The following is a 6,744-nucleotide window of genomic DNA, read 5'->3' on the forward strand; positions in this document are numbered from 1 at the left end:
CGTCAAGGAGCTGCTGCACCAAGCTGAAATAGCTGTTCGGTTTTGGCCTTTCTAGCCATAGCTGATCCACAACAGATCTCATGGCGAGTCCGGACAACCTATTCAGTTCGGCCCATTCGGCTAATTGGTCAGTCAATGAAAGCGGACGCTCGGGAGAATGAAATTGTGTCCAAAACAGCTGGTCCACTTCATGGTCCGTCTGACCCTGGAAGTACTTGGCCGCATCGGCAGCGCTCGCCGCCAAATCCATATACACATCCTCCGAACTCCACAGCCGATCCAGAGAGGCATACCGTGGATCTCCGAACTTCATCCGCAACATAAAGGATTTCCTAGCTACAATATCCCCGGCTTCCCGCAGCTCCTCCTTCTTCGCCCTCATAGCAGAGCGGATGTCTTTTCTCGTCGCAGCAGCCTTCTCAAGGTCCGATGCCTTCGCTAGGTTTTCCTTTTCAAGAACCCGACAATGGTCGGTGGCGGCTTTTAATTCTATGGCCATCTTGGCCATCTTATCTCGGCTCTCGCCATGCGCGGCCTTCTCGGTTTTCAACTCTTCGGCCGCCTTCAAAGCGGCCGCATTACTAAACCTCGCTTGTTCCTTGGCTCGGGCAAGTTCTGCCCGCAAGGCTTCAACAGTGGCAGCTCCATCTGCAGTCACAACATATTAAAGATACTGGCATCATGCTACTCTTAATATGTGGCGTTTACCAGATAATGACACTTACCCTGTGCCTCGTCAAGCCTTTTGTTAACAAGCTCGATGTTGGCGTCTGCCGCATCCAACTTCCATTTTAAATGGGCAAACTCGCTAGACGGCTAGCCACCGGAGCTTCCATCACCTGCACATAGAGGCAGTATGGCTATTACCTGGGAATATGATCCTCTGTTCGTCGTCGTTTCCGACGACAACCAGAGTCTCAGGGGCTACTATCTACACAGGGCACACCTAGCATGTGCAGGACTATCATACATTATTTTACGTACCTCAAAGCCTATCAGTAGACTCATAAAGGCTTCATGCAATCCGCTTTCGGCGGACGAGATTCTCTCCATCACTGTATTCATCAGCATACGGTGTTCATCTGAGATGGCCGCTCGCCCCACCAACTCCCTCAGAACATCGGATCGCACACCAGAGGGTGCCGGACTCTTTTGTCCGCTCTCTTCGTGAGCCGGACACTGGGAGCTTCGGGGGTCAATGGGATTATCTTCTGGCCTCACCAGACTCGGAGAGGCCCTCCGCGACGACACTTCGGGGTCGCCCGCTTCCGGAGCGAAGGAGTCCGGAGGAGGCGTTTCGCTCTCCATCATCTCTGGAAGAAGATCCCCTGAAGACGAGCTCATTTGAGAGGGGCTAAGGCCTGAATTGCAAAGATATATGCGGTGGTTATTTTCTCAGAAGAAAAAGATGGCATACCTGTACTACTAAAGTATTTCGGGTCACTTACGACTCGCTGGAGAATTGATCCCCCCGCGGACTTTGTACGACAAAAGCATCCCCCAAGGTAGGACCCTCTGTGGAAGACTTCTTCTCCCGTTTGGAAGCTTCGGCTTCCGAATCCCCGGGCGCAGTCCTTTTTCTCCTCCGGTCATCTTCCTTCATGGAGATGCTCGCTCCCTTGGTTAGAATGGGCAGCGTTGGGGGCCCGCATCCGCCCGTATTATCCTTCCCAGTATCTTCCTTCAAGGGCTCCAGGCAAGGCGCGACCTGGAGCATCTTTTCCAATACCGATTGTCCAAACCCTCAGGGAGGGGGGCCGAACACCGAATCAACTTCGCCTTTGTTAGCCAGTCCTGGTCAAAAAGCAAACTCTCAGAAATAACTTCGTAAAAAATGAGAGATAGTATGTTCGGCCGAAAGATTCCTTACCTGTTCGGCGGCGCGGTTACTGCTCAGGCCCACGTCCTCGGTGATTTCCGGACACTCTACCTGAGGTCCGAAGAATGACTTGTACATCTCCCCGTGCGTCAGGCCGAGGAAATTTTGGATGACACGCGGTCCCTCGGGATTGAACTCCCACAAGCGAAGGGGCCGGCGTTTGCAAGGCTGGACTTGACGAAGCAGCATAACTTGTATTACCGCAACCAAACTAAAATCTCCATTGAAGAGATCTCGAATGCGGCTTTGCAGTATAGGCACGTCCTTGGCTGGACCCCAGATCATACCTCTGCTGATCCATGACATCAGTTGTGGTGGAGGGCCCGAGCGGAAAACAGGGGCGGCCGCCCACTTGGCACTTCTAGGAGCCGTGAGGTAGAACCACTCCTGTTGCCACAATTTAGACACCTCTGAAATGGAACCTTTGGGCCATGGAGCTCCCATCATCTTGCATATTGAGGCACCTCCACACGCTACATGTTGCCCCTCGATCATCTTCGGCTTTACTTCAAAGGTCTTGAGCCACAAGCCAAAGTGAGGGGTAACCCGGAGGAAGACCTCACACACGACAATAAATGTCGTGATATGAAGAAAGGAGTCCGGAGCTAGATCATGGAAGTCTAGCCCGTAATAAAACATCAAACCCCTGATGAAAGGATCCAGAGCAAGGTCTAGACCTCGGTGGAAGTGGGAGACGAACACGTCGCTCTCATTGGGTTTGGGGGAGGGGACGGCCTGCCCTCGGGCAGGCAGCCGATGCACAACCTCGGCGGTCAGATATCTGGCCTCCCTCAACTTTTTGATGTCTTCTTCCATGATGGAGGAAGGCACCCATCGGCCTTGAAGGCTAGATCCGGACATGATTGAAGGTTCGGAGCACCTGACCTGAACTTTGGGTGTTTGAGCTTGAGGTGGGGGAAGGATTCGATTGAGCACGGAAGGGAAAAAATAAAAGCCTTGTCCCTTTATAAAGAGGGTGAATATCAAGCGTCCACTCCATGGCCGTTTGGACTTGCCTATAGTCTAGGAGTCCTAGAAGCGGTTGGGTTACCCACACCCGTATTGATGAGAATCCCGGAATAAGGGGACACGATCTCTTCTTTAACAGGACATGCCAAGGAAACCGCCTCGCATGACGCGCTGAGGTGGGATAATAAAACTATTCGAATAAAGGCTTGGCCGTGGTGCGATGTCGCACTACGGAATACGTCAGCAGATTAGATTTGTGTAAATATTATTCTCTCTATGGCTATATGTGGAAACTTATTTTGCAGAGCCGGACACTATCTTTGTGTTCAAAATCTTCTATGATGTACTTGGAGGAGGAACCCGCCTTGCAATGCCGAAGACAATCTGCGCGCCGGACTCGTCGTCATTGAAGCCTGGTTCAGGGGCTACTGAGGGAGTCCTGGATTAGGGGGGTGTCCAGTTGGCCGGACTATACCTTCAGCCGGACTCCTGGACTATGAAGATACAAGATTGAAGACTTTGTCCCGTGTCCGGAAGGGACTTTCCTTGGCGCGGAAGGCAAGCTTGGCGATACAGATATATAGATCTCCTACCATTGTAACCGACTTTGTGTAACCCTAACCCTCTCCGGTGTCTATATAAACCGGAGGGTTTTAGTCCGTAGGACAACATACAGAACAACAATCATACCGTAGGCTAGCTTCTAGGGTTTAGCCTCTCCGATCTCGTGGTAGATCTACTCTTGTACTACCCATATCATCAATATTAATCAAGCAGGACATAGGGTTTTACCTCCATCAAGAGGGCCCGAACCTGGGTAAAACTTCGTGTCCCTTGTCTCCTGTTACCATCTGGCCTAGACGCACAGTTTGGGACCCCCTACCCGAGATCCTCCGGTTTTGACACCGACACTGTTTCTCTCGGAACTGTTGGATTAGGAGTCGACACTGTCGAGTGGTATGCTTTGGGTAAATGAAATTACCCTCTTCATCTTTTTTGGTGTGGATGTGGCATGGCAAATCCAGCACATCATTTCCATCTTGATCTTTTACTTTCTTGGGGTTCCACGACCCCTTGGGCTTCCCCTTGAACTTTCCTTGAGTCACGGCTAAGGCTTCACCAGGAGCAGCTGGCTCGGCTTTGCGCTTCTGCTTTCGACTGGAGTTTCCTCCTCCGGTTTCATGGGCGACTGTTTTGTGCTTGCCACTCCAGAGTCGGTCTTCTTCTTCACCATTGGCATATTTGGTGGCAATTTCCATCATCCGAGTCAGAGTCATATCTCCTGTCCGACCGAATTTCATATTCAACTCCCGATACTTGACGCCTTCTTTAAAGGCACAAATTGCCTGATGATCAGACACATTCTCCACCGTGTGATGCAATGTGATCCATCTCTGGATATAATCCCTCAAAGACTCATTTGGTTTCTGCATGCAACACTGTAATTCGGTCAGCCCTGTCGGCCGTTTGCAAGTACCTTCGAATGTTCTGACAAATACTCGGGCAAGATCTTCCCAAGTATAAATACTCCTTGGTGCTAACTGATTCAGCCATGCTCTAGCCGAGCCCTCCAGCATCAGAGGAAGGTGTTTCATGGCCACTTCATCATTGCCGCCACCAATCTGGACAGCCACTCGGTAGTCTTCAAGCCAAGTATCAGGCTTGGACTCACCAGTGAACTTACCGACTCCAGTCACCAACCTGAAGTTGGGGGGAATCACTGCAGCCCTGATGGCTCTGCTGAAGCACTCCGGACCTGAGACATGCATCCTGCTGCTGGTTGGTATATCTCTGTCACGACCCTCTCGGTGAGCTCTGTTTTTGTCGACCAAGCCCTGAACGAGAATAGATCTCGCATCAAAGCCCGGCTCTCTGGGGTCGACTGGAATCCCTCGCCCCATACTGTGAGGGCGTCTTTCATCATGTTGCCGAGGCACGTACGACCCACTCCTTGGGGGAGGTGTGAGCACTCGACGCCGATCATCGTGATCGACTCGGTGATCATACTGCTCACGGTTTCTATACTGATCTCGTCGGTCTCCACGTCCCTCACACCTCGGGGGCGATCTTGGGCTGTGAGCTGACTGAACTGTGTCTGCAGCCACAGACCTGCTATGGATCCTATTCCGTGACTGAGATACTGCTGTATTCTGCTCTCCTGCCGCACGGAGCAAAGCTCGGATCTGCACCAGACCTCGACCAGCTTCTGACTGGGAAGGTTGGATCGACTCCGCTATCTGGGCCGCAACTACGAGATTCTGGATTGGAGTTCGGTATACCTCAGTCAGAGGCGGAAAGAGTTGACAGCGACTGGATTCAGGAGCACGCTGTCGAGCACGCTCGTCGAGTGCACGCTGGAGATTCTCCAGTCGAGTGCGCTCAGCCAAGTTGGCCAGGCGCGCCTCCTCCAAGGCCTGGGCCTCAGGGGTTTCTCCAACGATAGGAGTGTGAAGTGCATCCATGTTCCGACAGCAAAGTTCTTCCCTCCGCTGTGAGGAGAGGGGTTCGGGGCGGTACTCTTCATGAATACGCGACGGATCGCCGCCCCATCACCTCCGTCTTCACGGGTGAAGCCAGGAGGACTGCGCGGTCCATTGACCATCAAAACTTCTGCCGCGGGATCGCTGCTATCGCACTCGGATGCAGTCTCTACGGAGCCAATCGACAGATCGAACAGGCCGTAGAGGGTTTCGTCGGGCTTAATTTCCGCGACTTGAGGGGTGGCCGACTGGTGAGCCACCGCATGCTTCACCCACCGCTGAAGCCTCGATCGACCGGAACGTTTGCTCCGGCGGGCCGCAGGGAGGGGGAAGCCATAGGAGCCGATCGATACTAGGTCAACGGCTGCCGCAGGAGGACGCCGCGGACGCACGCGCGAAAGTGTGTTGCCCCGCGGACGGGGAGTGCGTCGACGTCGAGTGGAGCCTCCTGAAGCCAAGCGGAGTCGTCAGCGACAAACACGAGCGCGCCGAGATGGATCTCACGGCCCTCAGCCAAACCGCCACCTGAAACCATGATGAAGGGGATCGGAAAAATTGTAACTTCTCCAAAAAGTCGCTAAGACACCTGCCCCAAGGTGGGCGCCAACTGTCATGGTTCTAAGTATGACAGTAGAATGGGGGGTAGGAATGTAGAGGCAAGATCCTAGCTATGGAGGAGTTGTACACGCGAGTTTTACGAGTTCAGGCCCTTCTCGGAGGAAGTAACAACCCTACGTCTCGGAGCCCGGAGGCAGCCGACTGGATTATGCGCGTATGTGTTACAGGGGGTGCGAACCCTTGTCCCGGAGGAGGGGGTGGCTTATATAGAATGCGCCAGGACCCCAGCCAGCCCACGTCACAAAGGGTTCAATGTACATTAAGGTAGGGCGTTACTGGTAACGCTAGTAATAAAGAGATATAAATGATCTTTAAGGTTACAGAGTGAATGACCGACCGTTGCCATCCTGAGTGACGTTAGGCCTTCTACACTCCGAGTGGTTTCTTGTATCGTCGAGTGTCTTCAAGACTGTCGAGTGGAACATAGCTTTATGGTCGAGTGGACGATGATTTTTCTTCGACTGCTTCTGGTTCTTTTAGAGGTGTCCTTGGGGAGGGTATCTTGGACAGATCCATGACCCTACCCTAGGTACATAGCTTCGTCACATACCACATGAGGGGCAAAATAGTCTTTTCAGATGTCATTTAGGCTCAAAATGGACAAAAATGTCATATAGGGAATAAAATTTAGAACTTGTGTCAAATAGGGAAGAAAAACTTTTCCAGTGTCAAATAAGGAAGCAGATTTTAAGATAGTGTAAAATAAGGAATTTTCTCTTTTTGAAAACCACTCACACTGTCATCCGTCACAAGTAATCGTAAGGTGTAGTGGCTAGCAGCATGTGTCGATGATTGCGA

The sequence above is a fragment of the Triticum urartu genome, chromosome 2A (genome assembly GCF_056163025.1).
Source record: "Triticum urartu cultivar PI428250 chromosome 2A, HENAU_Tu73, whole genome shotgun sequence".
NCBI classification, from domain to species: Eukaryota; Viridiplantae; Streptophyta; class Magnoliopsida; order Poales; family Poaceae; genus Triticum; species Triticum urartu.